At 38.0% G+C, this 22211-nt stretch overlaps 1 protein-coding gene and 1 long non-coding RNA gene across 2 annotated transcripts in view; both read right to left on the bottom strand.

Moving 5' to 3' along the window:
- Positions 1–22211, bottom strand: part of ptprn2 (protein tyrosine phosphatase receptor type N2) — a 271230-nt gene that overhangs the window by 208163 nt on the left and 40856 nt on the right.
- Positions 18857–21688, bottom strand: LOC147843133 (uncharacterized). The gene is made up of 6 exons (XR_015496029.1): positions 21642–21688; positions 21209–21321; positions 20118–20244; positions 19856–19941; positions 19499–19541; positions 18857–19399 (listed from the first exon to the last, which is right to left on the bottom strand). It is a non-coding gene; the product is annotated as an uncharacterized LOC147843133 (long non-coding RNA).

Here is a 22211-nt window from a genome sequence, read left to right as displayed (position 1 = left end):
TTTCAACAGCTCACATATTTTTTCTTTAGACTATATTCGAAAATTACCCATTCCTCTATAAGTAACAGATAAGACAACATAGCTCTGCTTATAAACAAATAAATATATTATATTTTAAACATGTATTGAACATTCCGTAATGTATGGTACTTGATATCATGTACATGGCTTCCTGCATAATATCCTGAACCTATAATAGTCTGTCTTTTTTATAGCAGTCTTGTTCATGTATTTCACGATTGTGACCATTATGACAGAAAACCTGCCTGTCCGTGTTGGGCTTGAGGGAAAAGCAGAACTGTTAATGTCCACCGGCCGTCAGTTTATTTTGTGTGGCTGAAGTTTCTGCTAGGGGTCATAATAGCCGCAGGGGTTTAGGGTTTTTTCTTTCTTTCTTTCTTTTTTTGACACTTTCAAGATAAGCACACAGGCCATCAGGAAACGCACCTATATATACACACACACACACACACACTATCTGGCCCCTTGTTTATCTCTCCATCACCAGGGACCTGGTGCCACTCAATAGTCCGTTGCCATGGCAACCCAAAGCATGGCTCAGATTGGCTTCATAATTCAATGGCTATCTGGGCGAGCAGGGAGGATGCAGGGTATAGCAGCTCCCCACCACGAATACTAATGACCACAAGTGTTCCTGCACCATCTAGGAGCATTTTTCAGCTATTTTGCGTAAGTGCTGATCACATGCGGCATGACATGAGCGGCTCTATCAGAGTAAGGCTGTACACAGGTCAATTAGATACAACAGGGGCTTGAATATATAGTTGAAGTCAGAATTATTAGCCCCTTCTGAATTATTAGTTTTCACTGTTTATTTTTTCTCAATTTCTGTTTAACGGAGAGAAGATTTTTTCAGCACATTTCTAAACATAATAGAAATTTATTAACTCATTTCTAATAACTGATTTATTTTATCTTTGCCATGATGACAGAACATAATATTTGGCTAGATATTTTTTTCAAGACACTTCTGTACAGCTTAAAGTGACATTTAACTTAACTAGGTTAATTAGGTTAACTAGGCAGATAGGGTAATTAGGTTATTGTATAACGATGGTTTGTTACTATCTATTGAAAAATATATAGTTTAAGGGGGCTAATAATTCTGTCTTTAAAATGGCTTTTAAAAATGTAAAACTGCTTTTATTCTATATATATCTAAATCTGATTGGGTGATAGCTGTGTGATATTTTGCAAATAACAGCACTTCTACAGCCTCTCCACCTTTCACCCTTGTGTATTACTCTGCCCACATACAGAGACAAGCAGGAGATGCTTTGGACAACATAATGTACTTTGGGGCTTTTTTAGTCGAGAATGTATTTGTTTAGATTGCAACTATGCAGTTTATTTATAAGGATAGTGCCTGTTGTAAAATATTTATAATTCATGAGCATCGTGTTTTGCCACAAGATGGCAACAGAGACTGCATATTAAGTCCTTAGGAGAGAAAAACAGCACTCTCAACGTAAGCTTCAACCTACAGCTGAACATATCATTATAAATCAGGTAAGTGACATGAGTCGATCGCTCTCTTTTGAATTTTGTAGTGCTGTATTTATATCACAGAAACTGGTAGTGTTTGCTTTGCTCTGGCTTTTTCAGGGTTAATTATTGCAACAGAGAAATACTGGGAAATCTCTGTAGACTGATGGCATTTCATGCCGTTCAGCCTTATAATCTTAAAATGTGAGTAAAATCATCTGTTTAGTCATCACTTTAGACATTACACAAGAGAATCATTCAAATGCTAGCTCTAAAGTGATGTTCATGAGATAGCAACGGTTTCTGCTGTTCTGACAGAGAGTGACGGAAGAAAGTAGTCCTCGTACAAAGGGTTTTGGAGATTCTCTGTGTTTGATTTTCTTTTTTATATACATGATTATGCCTGTTGTTATAAATGTTGTATAAACGCAATAACACACTCATAGCATTGCCATATGGCTGTATATCGGAACTAGTGGGGGGCAAGCACTCGGCCTGCTGCCTCAAGCCAACACACGCCTCTCACCAGTGCCGATATACAGCCATATTGCACAACTACTCATGTGATATTGCTCATATTATATTATTGTATGTATTCAAGTGAAATGCAATTTTAAAATGGAACTTATTCTGTACAATACTAACTACACTTTGTACAAATTGAAAATAACGATCCTACCATTATAAGAGCCTTTCTGCATGAAATAAGAAAAAGATGCAAACAAATCTCTTCATCTTTTTTAGACTACAATACCTATTTTTCCAATTCTAACCAAATGTCAATTTCTTAATTAAAAAAAGCTCAAATTTTCGGCTTAGTCACTTTATTAATCGGGGGTCGCCACAGCGGAATGAAACGCCAACTAATCCAATATATGTTTTACGCAGCGGATGCCCTTCCAGCTGCAAATAATCACAATAATATTTTACTAGATATTTTTCAAGACACTTCTACACAGCTTAAAGTCACATTTAATGGCTTAACTAGGTTAATTAGGTTAACTAGACAGGTTAGGGTAATTAGGCAAGTTATTGTATAACAGTGGTTTGTTTTGTAGATTATCGAGAAAAAATATAGCTTAACGGGGCTAATATTTTTGTCCCTAAAATGTGGTTTAAAAAATTTATACATTTATAAATTCTTTTATTCTAGGCGAAATAAAACAAATAAGACTTTCTTTAGAAGAAAAAATATTATCAGACATACTGTGAAAATTTCCTTGCTCTGTTAAACATCATTTGGAAAATATTTTAAAAAGAAGAAAAAAATTTAAAGGGGGCTATTAATTCTGACTTCAACTGTACACTACAGGCAATTTTAGCTTACCCAATTCATCTATACCACATGTTTTAGGACTTGTGGGGGATACCACAGCACCTGGAAAAAACCCATGTGAACACGGGGAAAACATGCAAACTCCACACAGAAATTCCAACTGACCCAGCCAAGGCTCGAACCAGCGACCTTCTTGCTGTGAGGCAATTGTGCTACCCACAATAATGTAATAATGCACTTCTCTCAAGTCATAATTTGTCCATAGTACTGCATTATTTTATATTGTAAAATGTATATTGTTGTTCTTTGATTACATCTGTTGTCAGCATTTATGGTCATTTTGGATAAAATAATATGCTAAATGACCTAACATAAATGCCAAAACATGAGCATGTTCTAAAAGCAGAAATGTGTAAGAGAGTAAGAGCAATAAAAAAATGTAGTTCAACTCAACGAACCAGTTAAAACAGTAAGATGATGACAAATAAAGCTTCAACAGCTTTATTGTACACCCTAAATGCCTCCTTCTGCCTGGAAACCTGCCATGTCCAAACTTTCTCCATGCGCAGCAGACACATGACATAACCAGCAGCGAACAGACCCTTTTCACTGCCTCCGTGTCGGTTTCCATCGCAACCTCCTCACTGTCGCCTGCCTTTTTTTTTCAGTCGTCTCCGGGAATAATCACACTCTAATTACAGTCATCGCACTCAAATATAGACTCGGCTGCGCTTTCTTCTATCCCACGATTCCTCGAGCTCTACACTGTACAACCATAAAACCGAGCCTCGGGGAAATGAATGAGTGCTAATATAAAATCTATCAGGCAGTTTGAATTATCAGACATGATACATTTGCTTCCCACTTGGTGGTAAATGATATGCCTTAAGAACTCTGCACTTTGTCACTCATTCGCCAAATGCTCTTCATACCGGCCGAGATAAGCTTAATAACAGCTCTGAGCAGGTCTGTCATGGAGAAAATCCTGGACTGCTCTATCATCAGTATTGTGGTAGTTATTTTTTTTGACAGATCAGAGCTGAGGAGAAACGGAATTGACATTTCACAACGTTAGACGTGTTTAGAAAAAGATTTGGAAACTGCATTTGCTGCAGAGCCACGTTCTCAATATGACAAACGTTTTCAAGGACGTCAAACTCTGACCTTACACATAGGCAAATCACTTATATTTAAATTAAAATCTGCTGAAAATGGCTAATAATGTTGAATGAACAAGACCAATATTTAGACTTGCAATAACAGTCATAATGTAAAAATTATACCCTAAATCAATAACATTGTGATTAAACTGTTCACACAGATCTAATGTTATATGAGGTATAATAGAAATATATACTTAAGAGCATGTAGCTTTAATAGTGTTATATGTCATTCACAATGTTACATCTACTTCAAATGTGCTGCAGTTCTTATGATCTGCCACATGGAGGAGACTTAACCAGCAAAACGGGCTACTGCTTCACTCCTGTTCCAGATCACAGCACAGCACTCCTACTAGGGAATGAATGTGCTCAAAATATTTATGGCCTTTAGTGGTTGTAGATGCTGCGGTCTAAATCTTTTATTAAGGATCATGGCTTTGATTCAAGATGTTATGTATATATGGGTCAAAGACAAAATAGGGTTTTCAAGCATCAAAACAATAAAAGTGTGATACAGCTTTTATCTCTACATTGGAATGGGCCCTGTGTGTTTGTCAGTCTGTCTGTCTTCCTGTCTGTCTGACTGATCGACCGACCGACCGACCGATCGATCGGCAAAAAAACACTGCATACATTAATTCATTTTCTTTTCGGTGTAGTCCTTTTATTATTCCGGGGTCGCCACAGCGGAACGAACCGCCAACTTATCCAGCATATGTTTTATGCAGCGGATGCCGGTCATCAGCAACCCATCACTGCAAAACATCCATACACACCCATACTCTATGGACAATTTAGCATACCCAATTTACCCATACCACATGTTTTTAGACTAGTGGGGAAACTAGAGCACCCGGATGAAACCCACACGAACACGAAGAGAACATGCAAACTCCAATGGCACATTTGGCTAAATAGAAATATATAAAAGTTGATAGCTTTTTCTTTATTTTTTCTTTTTCTTATAATAAATCTCGACCTACATAGGACTGAAGAGAGCGTCTACATCACTCAATTGTTTTATTCACTTTCTAAAAATGGTTCAGCAAAACACTTCTTACCAAGACAAGAAGCCAGTTGTTGATTCTGGCATCTCTAAAACTACAGATCTGAACTCAACAGGCACAGTCAAAAGAATCAGAGCACTATTTCAGGCAAATGATACTAAGTAAAACAGACTGAGAGCATTAGGAGTGCAATAAGAAAGCAGACCGCATTTCAAACCATTTGCAGAAACTACTGAACTAAAACCAACAGGAGGAAAAAATGCAAATGCACAGCAACTGGAAAATATATTCTACTAAGTGGCACTTCTGTGCACATACAATACATAAAGAATATGCAGTCTGCAATGGCTTCTGGCAAATGCAGAAGAGAAAGTCATTAAACTTGTGTCACATACACTATCTAAGATGTTCTCCTTTTTTTGAGAGAGACTGGCATTAAAACTGTGGATACCAGACTTGCTAAGTGGCTTTCTTTTCTCATATTATCTGCTTCCCCTTGAGTACACACTTATAAAGCTTCTTCTTTTGTGCAGAGACAGCACAATATTACAACAGCAAATGTTCTAAACCTTATGTTTCCCTGTCCAGTCAGTTTCAAGTCACTGGGTCTGCTACAGTATATGTACAAATCTATAATAGACTACATCTATCTCCTGGTTATGATTCTCAAATCAAAATATAATTCTTGGATTGCTTTCAAAGATGGCGAGGATCTGGAATGAATTGCTGTAATATAGCCAAATATTCACAAATAACCATAACTCAGGTCTTCCTCCCTGATGCTTGTTTCAATAAGAGAGCAGGTCGTGAGGATGCAAACGGAGCTCTTGGGAATGAGCAAATGAAGCACACTTGCATTGACAATCCTGAAGCAATTATGCTAATCGATGAAACACAAAAACACAATGTTTCAACAAAATCAATGTTAAATAAAGAGCATTACTTTAAAGAGTGTTTCACTTTCTTTTCAAGTCTGCTGGTTAATAAAGTGAGTTTTCCAAAAAAAAAAAAAAAATGAAAATGTTAACATTTAAATTGCCCCTTTTCAGTTTACAAACCTTTGTGAGTTTCAGAAGAAAGAAACTACACATAAGAAAGTATTTTGAAGTATGTTGATAACTGGTAGCCTTTGAATTCCATGGTAAAAAAAAAAACTATAGTAGTCAAACATTCTTCAAAACATCTTCTTTTGTGTTCTAGAAGCTCATAAAGGTTTGAAACAAGTGGAGGGTGAGTAAATGATAACAGAATTTTTATTTAGGTGAACAATGTATTTATTGTGTCATTACATGAGATGGGAGGATAAGAATGGGAAGCTGTGGTTGTATGTGAGACAGCAGCAACAAAGAACAAAAGAGAGCTTGACAATTATTCAGATACTCAGTCAGCTGTTCAAAGATGTTAAACCATTACTATAATGAGTCTCAGAAAGACCACAAGGATCGCTACAGAAAATCGATTGCACTGTGCAGAGTGAACCACAGTGATACTAATGAAGATAAAGAACAGCCTGTGCCACACAAGAGGAGTCCATTTTTGCAGCATTAAGAACCACAAATGCACTAGATTATCAGGATATGTTGAGGCCTTTGTTCATTGAGGCAATTAGTTCATTTGCAGATCTTATCGAAGGTTTAGCCAATACAGCAGTGTAATTGTTACTAAGGCATTATGTAACTTGCTAAAAGGGCCAAACTAAATCTGTGAATGTTTATTGCTGTATAAGTATCAAAATGGGGAAAGGGTTAGCTTAAAACTAATGAAATGTGGGACACTGTGACCACACCACGTGAATGAATTCATTCATCCATTCATTCATTCATTTTCCTTCAGGTTAGTCCCTTATTTTTCAGGGGTCGCCACAGTGGAATGAACCGCCAACTATTCCAACATATGTTTCACACAGTGGATGCTCTTCCAGCTGCAACCTAGAACTAGGAAACACCCATATACTCTTACATTCACGTACAAACACAACTAATTTAGTTGATTCAATTCACCTATAGCACATATCTTTGGACTGTGGGGGAAACCAGAGCACCCGGAGGAAACCCACGCGAACACTGTGAGAACATACAAACTTCACACAGAAACGCCAACTGACCCAGCTGGGATTTAAACCAGCAACCTTTAAAGACTGAAACGGTATTACTAATACTGATGAATAAACATTAAATAGCAGTCCGGATCTACAGTTGTTTTAACATAAAAAAATGTTTACTAGTTAATACTTTAAAATACCTAGAGGCCTTTGCCTTTCATATAAGCCATTTCTGATACCAAATGATCGACTAGAAGTCAAGTTATTATTTGTTGTTACTAAAACTTGCATACGTGATAAGACTTTTGTCAGGTAGTATATAAATCCTGAATTTAGCATTCAGATGTGAGTTTGAACATATCTCGTATAGTCGTTGCTCAGTACGTCTCCCATTTTAAAAATTAAAGTCTCACATGCATAGTAAGTTAAATATAAACTTAAAAATACCTAAGAGAGGAAAATGATCATTGCTGTTAAATTAGGAAATGTTGTGGCTTCTCAAAAACAGCCTGAGGCATGCATACTAAATCCCAGATCTCCTGATGACGGGGCTGCTTGTCAGGTCTGGATGACACAGAACCTGATCTAAAGCACATGCAAATGATGAGGCCCATGAGCATTTGGGGCCCTAATGTTGGGTGGTTGTTTTATCGTTTAAAGTGAAGAGTTTGGGGTGGGGGTGGGGGTGGGGGGGTGCAGGCCCCTTCGCTTGCCTTAATTACCTGGGTCCTCCCACTGACGGCGCCCCTGCCCATGAGTCAAGCAACAGTCTGTTTTGTGTTCTGATCAGCCTTTTATCCACTGGGATTTTACACTTTTGGATTTTACATGAGAACGAGGAAACACAGTATGGCCATATCCATATTCTGACCTCTTATTATTTGAATATGCCTTGGTTTACCCAGATTTTTTATGTGGCACCTTTAAAGACAATAAACATATTTCTGTTCTTGACACTGGTATGGCACCATGAATATTACTAACATTTAACCAGAATTACAGCACAGATTACAATATGCAGCTTAATTTTTGAGGCAGTTTTCCCCTTTCATTTTCTTATGTTAGACTTTTCTGCATACTTAACCAAACATGTAATTAATGAGCACTTTTGTTCACACATCAGAATAAGAGCTACAGTACAAGCCAAAAACACCAAAATAAAAACAAAAGCCTGAGTTGTTGTTTTGAAAAGAACTCTGATTCTTAAAGTAGTTATTAAAACTTTAAATGTTGAACTTAGCAACTTCCCTAAAATACAGTACAAAAAGAAGAAACACAGTGAAACTTGTTAATTGTTCATGCGCCAACTCTCTTCAAACTCAATTCTAATTTAAGAAGAAATTACATATAATTGCCCATATTTTTCAGACTTAATTGCAGTTTTCATGCAACTGAGAGTTCTAGACGACACAAGAACATTAGATGGAACTAAGTGTATATTTAAATTCAGAAGTTTTATGTGATTTCTAACAATATCAAAACAGCCATGGATTATAAATGTTAAGCTTAGTCTATAGAATAGTTTGAATGATCAAAGTGGTGAAGCTTTTCAACATCAAAAACGCCGGTCCAATGACAAAAGTCAAAGTTAAAGACCAAATTCAGACTTTCAGAAAATCTCAAGTGATTTGTATATCTAGTCAATCAGCATCAATGTGAAAATACAGATGCATACAGCTCTTGTCCAAAAAGAAAAGGTTAGACTGTCTAAGCAGATAATGACTTACATTCTGATCTTAAACATACAGAAAGTCTGTTTAGGCTTGGAGTTTGCTAGACGTTTCATATCTCTTTTCTGAATGATCAATCGGCTCTGCAAAGCGCAGCGCTAATTTGAGAGACTAATTGGCAGCTTTTCTGCCGGTTTATATAGTTTCATGAAACCCTGGGCACCGGCGGTCAAACCATCAGTCATTTACCCTTTACAGAGACAGCTTTAGACAGTTTGACTCTTATTCTATTTAATGGCATGAGTAAATAATGGCCTCTATAAATGTGTTTGTCTGTCCCTTGAATTGTCCTGTTAGTTCAGGAATATTCCAGCATTCTTCCTTTGAAGAATTTCATGTGTCAACCTCCTCCTTTGAGAAAATAGTTTTCATACCATTATAACAGTGCAAGGCAGAAATATTGCAGTTGGCAGGCACTTTATGGTGAAATAAGGGAGCAATAAAGAACATCCTTGAGCACATTGCAGGAAGTATGAAACGTGTCATCAAACGCGTCTGATTTTTTAACATTAACGTCTTAACGTAGTGCCCCCTGATACTGAAGTGGTTTCAGACCCTGGACTTTTATGGATGATCTCAGTCTGTAATTATTATTCTGAGTGGAAGAGAGATCACAGAGGATCAATAGCTGGCAGCTCAACAGCAACAGATAAATCAAAACCCAAATGTTCTTATAAAAGAATTTGCTTAGGCTCATATTTCATCCTCTTTTCCAGCATTTACAGGGAATCAGAACTGACACACCATAAAGAGCTGTTATGTTATTATCTGCCAGTCAATTCATGTGAATTGTGCGATTCTGTTAAATGTTTGGGAAAGCAGTGAGTATAAATAGGCCTCAGTGCATTCAATCAGTGCAAACAACATACAATTACAATACTGGGACAATTCTCCAAAAAAAAACTTACACAATATTTATTCTCCCTCAAGTGTTCACAAATCTTTATGGGTTTCTTTCTTATTTCTTTCTTCTTTCTTAGAAAGTGGATAAGACAAAAACAGAAGCCTAAAAATATAATAAACAAGTAAATAACAGGGTGAGAATGTGGTAAAATCTGAAAACGCAGTAAAAATCAGACACTTTTTAAAACTGTCAGTTGGGTAAAGAGAGGTGGGTTGGCAGGTCAATCTGTGCTTTTGAAAACACTATTGGTTGGGTTTAGGGAAGGAGGAGGGTGGGTCAGTTGATCAGTCAGTCAGTCAGTCATTTACTCATTCACTCAGTCACTCAGTCAATCAGTCAGTCAGTCAGTCGACAGCAGCCTCTGGGGATTTCTCCTAGACCAGCAGCCATGAATAGCCCACACAAGGGAAATTTGAGGTCTCAAAAAACATACACAGTAGCCCCTGGTGGTTTAGCACAGAATGAAAATTTGTGGGTGAACTTACTCTTTTAATTAATGTATTATAACAAACATAAACATGTTTAAAACATATACTTTAAACCAAACATGTCCAAACTTGTTCCTGGAGTGCCGGTGTCCTGCAAAGTTTACTTCTAAACCCAATCAGACACACCTCTCCTAGCTAATCAAGCTCTTACTAGGCTTTCTAGAAACATCCTTGCAGGTGTGTTGAGGCAAGTTGGAGCTAAAATCTGTAGGATACCGGCCCTCCAGAACTGAGTTTGGACACCCCTGCTTTAAACCATATATGTTTTAAGGCAGGGGTGTCTGAGTTTCTGGAGGGCCGCAGCTACACAGTTTACTTCCAACTCGAATTAAACACCTGATCAAACTAATTGAGTCCTTTTGGCTTGTTTGAAGCCTACAGGCAAGTGTGTTGAAGCAGGGTTGGAACTAAATTGTGTAGGGCTTTGGCCCTTCAGCAACTGAGTTTGACACCCCAGGCCTTCACTCACAATGGCCAAGCTGTTCATGAATTACCATTAGCATTTGCTGTTAACATGATTTATTTAATCAATCTAACGTATTTATTTTATGTGCACAATAAAATTTAAAACTACTGTAGTTGTACAGTACTGTATATATTCATAAGGAAGCACAAACTGTACCCAAACTAACACAGTTTGAACTGAAGTGATAATGAGAAGACTTTATTGATCCACAAAATGTGTCTTTTAAAAGTGGAAGTCCTTGATAACCACATCAACTTGTGTTTTCCAGAAGCCCATCCTCAATGTTACAAGTAATGTTCAAATGTAAATCAAGCACAGAGTATAAAGAAGTGCGATGTGACAATAAAACAAGCCCACTCACATACTCCAAGCTCCTCTAAAACGCTTCCTAGTTTCACAGAGCCAGACTTTTAACTACCGGTGTGAAGTCTGGTCCATTTCACAGCTTTTCTAGCCAAGAACCACCCACTAATCTTGAGGGGAAAAAACATCAGACTAAAACAACAGGCAAATAGTCAAGGCCGGTTTCATTGTCACAGGCACAAATTTAAAATGGACTGAAATCACGATATAAGACTGCCAAGCACAAGTGGTTGATGATGGCACAATGTTCTCTGTGAATGTCTTGAGAGGCATAGCCAGAAAAAATAGCAGAAAATGCATACTGTGCAAAAGCACAGATTACTAAGACAATTATGCTAATCTATAGCATTTATAGATTATTTGTGAAAATAAAAATCACGATCTACCAAAAATGTTATACTATAAAAATGTAATAATAATAATAATAATTCCCATTTATATAGCGCTTTTCTAGACACTCAAAGTGCTTTACACATTGGGGACATTCTCCTTATCCACCACCAGTGTGCAGAATCCACCTGGGTGACGTGACAACAGCCATATTGCGGATGGGCCAAGGTGCGGAGGTTAAACCCCTACTCTTTGCGAAGGGCATCCAAAGATTTTGAACAACCACAGAGAGTAAGGACCTCAGTTTAACATCTCATCCGAAAGACAGCACTCACTGAGTATAGAGTCCCCTTCACTATACTGGGGTGTTAGGTCCCACACAGACCAGAAGTTGAGCACCCCCTGCTACCCTTTTTAACACCACTTCCGGCGCAACCTAGCTTTCCATGTCGTCTCCCATCCAGGTACTGACCAGGCTCAGCTCTGCTTAGATTCAGTGGCCGACCATGTGAGAGTTTCAGAGAGCTAGCTGCCGTAGTTTCTCATCTCTAGCAGTCTAGTATATTTTAAATTTAGTGCTGACATAACTTACAAACTTAAGCTGGCCCAAATATATTGTGAGGGTCCTTTGGGAACGTCTGGTGAACCTCACGTCAGGGGGATTTTCAACTCTCACCTGATCTCGAGGGAGGTGGGAGACATTGAGACAGAGTGGTCTATGTTCTCCGACTCCATTGTGGCCGTAGGGTCTGTGGTGCCTGTCGAGGCGGCAATCCACGAACCCGGTGGTGGACACCGGAAGTAAGAGATGCCGTCAAGCTAAAGAAGGAGTCCTACAGGGCTTGGTTGGCTTGCAGGACTCATGAGGCAGCTGATGGGTACCGGCAGGCCAAGCGTACTGCATCATGGGCGGTTGCGAAAGCAAAAACTTGGGCCTGGGAAGGGTTCAGACAGACCATGGATGAAGACTATCGGTCGGCCCCAAAGAGATTCTGGCAAACCGTCCAGCGCCACAGGAGGGGAAAGTAGCTCCACATCAACACTATTTACAGCGGAAGTGGGGAGCTGTTGACCTTAACTGGAAATGTTGTCGGCCGGCGGAAGGAATACTTTGAGGATCTCCTTAACCCCATTGACATGTCTTCCATTGAGGTAGCAGAGACTGGGGATGCAGGGGCGGACTGATTTTCAAATCACAGGATTTCATGTGTGTTGTTTACAGATAATGTTGTTCAGTTGGCTTCATCGAACATGGACCTTCTACATGCACTGGGCTGTTTGCTGCCAAGTGTGATGCGGCTGGGATGAGAATCAGCAATTTCAAGTCTGAGGCCATGGTGCTCCACTGGAAAAAGGTGGTTTGCCATCTCCAGGTAGGAGGAAAGTCCTTATCCCTAGTGGAGGAGTTCAAGTATCTTGGGGTGTTGTTCATGAGTGAAGGAAGGATGGAACGTGAGATTGACAGGAGGGTCGGTGCAGCGGCAGCAGTAATGCGATCGATGTACCGGTCCGTTGTGGTAAAGAAGGAGCTGAGCTGAAAGGCAAAGCTTTTGATTTACCGGTCAATCTATGTTCCTACTCTCACCTATGGTCATGAATTTTTCATCATGACCAAAAGGACAAGATCTTGAATACAAGTGGCCGAAATGAGTTTTCTTTGCAGGGTGGCAGGGCACACACCCTTATAGAAAGGATAAGGAGCTCTGTCACCCGGGAGGAGCTCGAAGTAGAGTTGCTGCTTGAGCATTTTTTTCGGATGTCTCTAGGACGCCTACCTAGGGAGGTGTTTCAGGCATGTCCCACCGGGAGGAGGCCTCGGGGAAGACCCAGGGCACACTGGAATGACTATGTCTCTCGGCTGGCCTGGGAACACCTCAGGATCCCCCCTGAGGACCGGAAGAAAGTGACCGGGGAGAGGAAAGTCTGGAGTTCTCTCCTAAGACTGCGGTCCCCACGACCTGGCCCCGGATGAGCAGATGAAAATGACATAATCACATGACATAACTTACAAGAAAAAGTTATAATTCATTAATAAGTCTCCCATTTATAATCAAATCTCAAGGTGCCATTTTATTTTTTATTTTTGAATATTGAGAGATTTCTGACCCTGTATTTACCACTAGGACAACTGAGGTAGTCTTAAACTTTAAATATTTTTAACAAAGTGTACAAAATTTGTGTATATTTCATTCTACCATTGTCATTTTATTAAAATAACAAAGCACAAAAAGTTCTGAGTATTTCTACATTAAAATTAATTTCATTCAGAACATTACTCAGTATAATACATATATAAATGGTCAGAATGATCACTTTGGCCATTCTAGAAGTTCTAGAATTCTGGTATCTCCTCAGGTAAGCCCATTTACTGTACACAAAACGTCAAAAAAGTGTATTAAAATATGAAAAAACAATCCATATGAATCAAGCACTTTAATAGTCTTCCAAAGAGACAAGGTCATTTAATACAGTGTTTCTCAACCACATTCCTGTAGGACCACCAGCTCTACGTGTTTATCATGTCTCCTTAACCAAACACACCTGATTCAGATCAACAGGTCATTAGCAGAGACTGAAAGACCTGTAACGGGTGTGACAGACAAAGGAGACATCCAAAACATGAAGTGTTGGTGGTCCTCCAGGAAAGTGGTTAAGAAACACTGATTCATTATGATGAGTTGATATAATAATACAGTGCTCAGCATATATAAGTACACCCCTCACAAATCTCTCTTTTAAATTAATATTTGTAATAGGAAGCTATACAATATTATATTTGTGCATTTACATTAGATTAGTCAGTACTGAAGCCAAATCAGGAGCTTATCTAACAAAATAACTTATGATAATGGTTTAAAAACTAGTGCAAGCAAATTTATATGTTAAAGAAAATGATTAAATAGAAATTTAAAAAGGAGGGAAAATCTAGAGAAGCAAAAAATTGAAAAATTTTGTAGACATTTTGCAGGTTGTATTTATTATTATTATTTATTTATTTATTTATTTATTTATTTATTTATTTATTTATTTATTTATTTATTTATTTATTTTGCAATGTTTGGCCTGAATTTAATTGTATTAACTTTTGAATTTCTAAATATGTTTGGTGACTAAATATTTTTTAACAAATATATCTGTTTTGTTTAAATGCACCAAAATACATTGCCTATATTCACTGAGAAATAGATACAATTTTTTATTTTCAAAATGGGGTGTAATCAATTATGTTGAGCACTGTATTTTCCCACATGAAAAATATGATATGGTTAATGTAATAAAGTAAAAGAAATCTGAACCATCTACATTTCAAGCAGGCTACATTTCATTTATGTTTTAAAGGTGAACATAAAGTCTCTGACAAACAAGAAAACAGGCACAGAGTCAGTACACATTTCGAATATTTAGCTGTTCTTTCACTGTCTACAATATTAATTGAATTCTCATAGCAGGGTAGCACCTCTCACTGACTGATGACTGGTCATCTGGAGCTCCACATTTTGTTTTCTCACTTGTTGTTTCCCCCCCTACAGCTGCAGGCTGTCCTCACTCATGCCAGAATACTGTTGACCACCATCAGCTACCTGTTTCTTGACTGCTCTGCGTTTGTCAGTGGAGGAGTTATCTGTGAATATCTGCAGGTGGCATGAGCAGGTGTTGTACTGGTACATCTATCACGTAGAGAATTAACAGGATTTGAAACAGAACAATTCCCTGCAGAGCCACAATATTACCTGACAGTAAGAAGCTGCAGGGGAGATTCCCACACTACTCCATGCCTTACTGAAGATGCAGTGAATGGTCTGACAGGGTCACACATAAAGGTGAAAAGACTTTTTCTAGCAGAGGCAACATTGAAGAAAAAAATGTGTCTTAGGAAATGCATCTTAGTATAGGTCTATGTTCTCTAACATTTAGTGGAATTTGAACCAAGAATTCAAGACAAGTGTGCGATCAGACACATAATTATTTAGCTTTTATTCAACAAATACATCGGCAAACACAGCACCAACTTCTCCTAAGGAAAAGACTGAATGGTCAGTTATAACCCAATTCCAAGGTATTTACGTCACAAAGGAATGTGGTCAGAACTGGACACAGAGAAAGCTTCTATAAGCTCCGGGCCTAAGACGGATGTTTTAATGTAAACTTTTATTTTCTCTTTATGTGTTATCAGGTGTTTTGCAATGTTTCTCTTCCTCCTGTATTAATATTATGGTGTTAATATTTCTTCAATCAATGTTTAACTCTACCGCAGCTAAACAAGCTCATAGTTCATGTTTGATGTCCCTGTAAATCTAATTTGGTGTACTGAACAATGGTTTTCATTTCATCTTAATTCCTGTTCAACATATTAACATTTTAAGAAAAGTGAACCTTTCTGCTTCAGCTTACATCAAAATACCTATGCAAATCACTACACTTCTAAACAAAAGACTATAAAACATGCCTCAGGGAAGTTTAACTTCGGATTAGTCAACCTGGCATGGAGGATGGAAACAAACCATCCTTATAAAATCTTGTTCCTATGGCCACCGCCCAGAAACCTCTGGACAGGGACCCCAGGACCCCAGTGAAACTCTAGAAGGCTATAGACCAGAGCAGATGGGGACCCAGACAAAATGGGTTTATAAAAAGAGTCTAGTTAAGTTTAATGTGCGGCAAACCAGTAGTCATAACGACTCAAACTTGAAACGACCAACTACACTCCACTCACAGCCTAACAAGGACAAAGAGGAACCAGCTAGCCATGTGCTTAACAGAGGGATTTTCTCCACATCACACAAGGAACACAAGTAACACTTCCTTCTGAACTGGTGTAAACTAAATGCAACCCTAAAGAGACCACAGAAGGGTTAAATTGATTATATTTGGTTCGTTTGGTTTGCTCTTACAAAATCCGAGGTTTTCCATCATTACATTCTCTGAAATTCCTATTTTACTCTTCTCTACTTGTATGAATGTGTGTTTGTGTTAGGTGTTAGTTTCTGTTTAGATTAATCAATAAAGTGTCCTTTTGTATAAAGAAAGGTGCCTGTGCATATTTATGAATCGAATGTCTTAAACTTCGATCTTGCTACCTTGCTTAAACATAAATGGGTTTTTATTTTGATAGCAATAGCCGTAATTAAAGTAAACTGTCCGTTCGAACGATCGCTGGGCGATTCGTTTGTTTAGATTTAAAGAGTCGATTCTTTTGAAGCTCTTGAATCTTCTTATTTGCTTTGAGCTAATTCGCTACACAAGGAAGATCCCCCAAGAAATACATTTCTCTTTTCCAGGTTGCACATACAGTATGCCTTCATTAGAAACTTCAAAGTGGATCACTGTAAACTGGCTGACAGCAACATAATGCACATCATTTAATAGCATCATGATCAGAGCTTTGTTTTCGTCGCATGAAACTGATAAGGAAGGTACTGTGGACATATAAGTTTTGTCATTAAAAGATTTGAATTACCATTTTGTATGTCTGCTATATGCAGTAAATAAAAATGCTTTGCCTTAAATCACCTACAGTTAGACAACCTGTAGTGTTACATTTTACAGAGGCCAAGAAAAGAACATGATCCCACAGGCAAAGGTGACAGATAAATGCACCTAACATTAGCCTTCTATAGAACAAAGCACATGTAGCATTATACAATGTAGGTACTTCATCTATGAAAGTTCATTTAGGATAAAAGACCATATAATCAGAGCAAAGGGCTGTTTGTAAACACTAATAATTTCATTCTGCTCCACATGGGAAGTCTTATCACTCGCCTAACACTAAATAATTGACTACAATTTAATGATAAAATAATACAATCAAAATTAATATTAGGATATTATGTGTGAACATGATATTAAGAACAAGTATACCAGTAATGATACAAGGTCTGCCCTGGATCAAATATAAAGGTGTGTTGTTTTGAGTAAGCTTCACTTTTTTAACTGTATTTTCTATGTAAACAAGTACCAGACAAAACTGACGTACCGGATCTACTTGAGAGCCTTGTTTCTTTTCTAGTAAATAGTGTGGCAGCTATGTTGTTTCTATTGGAATTAATACTGCATTAGTAGAAACTATGATTTAAAACTTTCATTCATTTTCTTTTCGTCTTAGTCCCTTTATTAATCCGGGGTCGCCACAGCGGAATGAACCACCAACTTATCCAGCAGGTTTTTTACGCAGCGGATGCCCTTCCAGCCGCTATCACTGCGTCGTCCGATTTAACATTTCTAAAATAAAAATGCATCATGTTGGATTTGAATTTATTCAAAAATGTCTTTTGATTGGCCAAACTGAGAAAGGATTAATAATAAAACGATGCCAGTAGTCATGTGTGGATGTTATCTTACTGTTAGAAAGATGATCACTGTATGAACAGAACATTTGTCAGAAACAACAGCAACAGCGTACGCAATACAGATGTTGTCTTACAGGATGTCAACATTATCACTGCTGCACTAAAGTATTAGGCAGCAGCTGAAATGTAGAAATCTACAGCCTCTACTGGTCAAAGACGTTCATCAACAAATCATATCAGAATCGTCAATTAACAGGATTTCCACAATTGCAATGCAAAATGTATCTTCAAACTCTCACTTTCAAATGGCTTACTCGACCACAGCAGAATGAACCGCCAGTTACTCTGGAATATGTTTACTAGTGGATAGTCTTCCTGCACCAACCCTGAGAGTATGTACTGAGAGTACACTAACTCATGAACCCTGAGAGCCTAGAAACACCAATACACTCTCATATACACACATTCATACACTACAGCCAATATAGTTTCTCCAATTCACCTATATCGCATACAGACATGGGCACTGAGAATACATTTCTTCACGCGCAGTGCTTCAATTTGTCATGAGCTGTGCTGCAACAGCAAATGGCGCCTTTTCATTCATACATTTATTTTATTTTCGGCTTCGTCCCTTTATTAATCAGGGGTCGCAGAAGCGGAATGAACCGTCAACTTATCCAGCAAATGTTTTATGCAGCAGATGCCCTTCCAGCCTTAACCCAGCACTGGGAAACACCCATACACTCTTGCATACACACTCATACACTACAGCCAATTTAGCTTATTCAATTCACCTATAGCACGTGTCTTTGGACTATATGGGGGAAACCGGAGCACCCGTGCTACCCACTGTGCCACCATGACACCTGCTGCCTTTTCTTTAAAAAAAAATTATGATTTACGCGATATCCACCAGGTGGCGCAAGGAACAACCGCGTTTTCATTGTCAGGCCAGTGTAAGCAAATGCCTTCTAAATCAAGCGACACGCCCAGGGGTGGGTTTCCGAATGCCATCGTTAGCCAACTACACAGCAAAATATGGGGACCCAAAACAACTCTATGGGTGTTAATTTCAACACTTTGAAAGTGTCTCATGGGGTCCACTCAAAACAAAGTTAAATCAACACTTTCAAAAGGGTTGGCACATTGACACCGAAGTAAGGGTTAATTTTAACTCTGGGCAGAGTTAAAAAATTTAACTATATTTAACACCGCCTGGTGTAATATATTGTTATTTTATTCAACTCTCTTGAGTGTAAATATGGTAAAAAGGTCAAATAGACTGTAAATTACAAAAGAAAAAACATTTTATTTGAAAACATTCACCACTTCAACAATTCATTCAGTTTTTAAAATGCAACAATGTCAAATATGCTTTAAATGTTTTATTAGTACAGACAGTATCAACAAAATATGTATGACCAGTGCTCAAAAAGGCTGTTTCAGTCCTTTGGTCCAAACTTGATGTGTTATCAGAGCAATTTGAAAGTTCAATATAGCGTCACTCATAGTTTACTTCTGAACTCATAGTTTTCTTCTGAAATTACATTTTAAACAACTTGGCTTGCAAATCTTTCACTTCTGGTGTTTCCTTGGTCCTCCATATCAAACAGAGCAGTTTAAATGAAGGTATAAATGCTGTAAACTTGTGTGAAAACAAACTGGAGCTAGGAAATCTCATCAAGCATGTCCTGTGAATGAAGTGCTTCCTAGCCACAGGATGACCTTTTTATCCATGACGATGTAGCAGCTGCTGATCGCTCGTCTGGTGGTTCCTGATGCATGGATATAGGGTGATGCTCATCTAAGAATTCTTCAAGACTCCAGCATGACTAAGAAAAATGTTTGAAAACAAATTGCAATCAAATTCTATAATATATTTAAAAGAACATTTAAAGTAAATAAAACATATTCAAGAAATCTAAACTCACCTTTTGAAAATCTTCATGATGATCCACAACTTGACTCTCCCAGCTGGTTGAGGTGACAGGATATGGAAAAGTAGAAAAAACACATACATCACTGTTGGATCTCCAAAAACAATTAGGTTAACCACTATGACTAGAACTGGAAAAACAGGCAGCTGTCTGTCCAGAATCCTGAATTTAACACAACACTTGGAGCAAAATTTAGAGGAGCTTAAAATCTTTTATATCATTTAGTGATGCTGATTTCCCCAAAATATTGGCCACAGTGTAAAAAATATTCATAAACTTCATAAACAACAGTTTTCTGTAAGCGTGTGCGTGTGTGCGTGCGTGCGTGTGTGTGCGTGCGTGTTTCTTTACCAGATTCAACTTGTTAGGCCCTTTCAGGTCCAGTATTGAGGCCACCTTTACTGGAGTCTAGCAGATGTTTCAGGTCCAAATATAATCTAAAATATTAGGATAAGCAGAAGAGGAAAAGTGCAAAGTAAAGAGCAAAACATTATTTAAGTAACAGTTCACCCACAATACAAAACGTATCACCTTCATGTCATTCATTATTCTTTAATGCTCTAATACCCTCTCAGCTTATTGTGAAACAAATACAGAACTTTATCAAACATACCTTCATTATCATCACCACATATGACCAAGAAGGTGTGCTTGGTCATTTCACCAACTCTGGAAATACACCATCCGTCTCTAATCAGCCACCGTCACAGGGTCTTTTGTTATTGTATAGAGAACTGTGGCTGTTAAAAAAAACAACAAAAAATTAGTATCTAACACATATGCATAACCTTCAGATAAAAGGAGAGATGAACATCACAAAGTATGCCTCACACTTTTTCAGATATCTTTTGATTCAGATGTTGATTATTGATAATAAATCTACAAATCAAACCTGTATCATCATTAGGTTGCTCAAATATGAATCAGTTGATTAATTTTACAGACAGGTGGCTGTTTACAACGCACTAAATTGTCTTTAATAAAAAGGAAATGTTGTGTACAGTACATGCTAAGTTTAGCCTATAGTTTTAAGCACAATATCATGCGGGAGAAAAAGCTTGACTAAGATGTTCCTGACTACAGAAATAGCCTAACTTACTAACGTCAGACATCCCGAGTTGGGAAAAGTAATTTTCGGGGGATACAGAGTTGATTTGCGGGAGGTAGCGGGAGAAATGAGTACCTAAAGAGCAATGGGATAAGTTGCGCGCGACGTACCTAAAGAGCGGTGGGGGTGACTTGCGCGCGACGTACCTGAAGAGCTGGGAGGGATGCGGTGGAGAGGGGTGTGCAAAGTGTTTAATGACCGGGCGGGAGACGCGCGATTTCCGGGAGATTATCATTCATTTGCGGGCATCTACTTGGGCATCTGGGAGTCTCTGTGCATTTGCGGGATAACGTTAATGTTAGTCCCACAACTTCCGGGAGACTTCTGTAACCTTAAAAGTCTGAGAAAGTGCAAACGCGGTCATTTAAAGACATTAATGTTAACATTCCGACTTTAATGGTTGTAAACGCTTAATATAATTCAAACGTACGTTATCACGCGAGTCTATCAACTAACGGTATATGGACGGCCACGAATGAACCAGTTTAAAAGGGCCGCGGTGTTTAAAACAACCAAATTAACGTACACGAATAACAAACAATCATATGTTTTAGTCAGGAAGCCTTTTACAAGTAAGCATATGTTCATTTACTCACCAGAAATGTTTTAGAAACTCTCCAGAGCTTATGGAAACCGTCCTGTGTTGCCGTTAGCATCTGGGCAGAGTAGGCTAAGGTTAGGCTGCTCCGGTGATTCCCTCGCTAGTTTGCTTCGAATTAAAGGAAGAAGTGTCGATTTTATTTTACAGATGGGTAACAACGCACAAAATGGCATTAAGCGTGACAGAAATGTGTTGAACATGTACATTTGATGTTTTTATGCACTATGTATGCGTGAGCATATATAAAACATTCTTGAAAAGAAGTGAATAGTAATGCAGTTAAGCTAGATACACAATCGACCATGAATGAACCGCAGAAGATTAAAATTGTCACTCCATTCTAAAGTTATTAACTTAACATTATGTTTACAACTGTATTTCCTTAGAGAAAGTCAGTAAAATACCAACATTTAGGTAGTTTGACTCACCAGTTGCTGTTCTAAACCTCAGATGGAAAATGGCGTCTGGAAAATTCTTCAGTGACTGGGGCTGCATGAATTCCCGGATGTTGGAAATAACACCACCAAGTGTAGAAAAGATAACTCCTTGATTTCGCACTGAATAAAATCAATTCTAACTCTTATTATATTCATTTATCAAAATCTAACTCTTTAACGTCAACACTTTACTCTGAAATGCTTCAACACCGAGAATTTAACTCAGATGAATTTGCTGTGTAAGGTCGCAAGTTCCATAGTTATAATAAATAAACATAAGGGAAAGTAAAAACATAGCAACTGGTCAGTTTAAGATATTCAATAAAACACAATGCAGGCTGGGGGTCTTTTTTTTTTTTTTTTTTTTTTTTGCTTAATGTAGTTTTTAATGAACAAACTATCATAAAAAAACTCATAATACTATTGATGAGACAGTCACGATTAGCCTAATTTTCTTTGTCTTCCCCATATGTGCACTGCCATTTTAGTTCAGTATGTTTACCATGTTACATAACTGCCCCCTGCTGGTCATGTCTTTCTTGTGTTAGACTATTTTGTGTA

The sequence above is a fragment of the Danio rerio genome, chromosome 7 (assembly GCF_052040795.2).
Source record: "Danio rerio strain M-AB ecotype USA chromosome 7, GRCz13ab, whole genome shotgun sequence".
Taxonomy (NCBI): domain Eukaryota; kingdom Metazoa; phylum Chordata; class Actinopteri; order Cypriniformes; family Danionidae; genus Danio; species Danio rerio.
The sequence above is the reverse complement of the archived record's forward strand: the minus strand, read 5'-3'. Positions and strand labels throughout refer to the sequence as shown.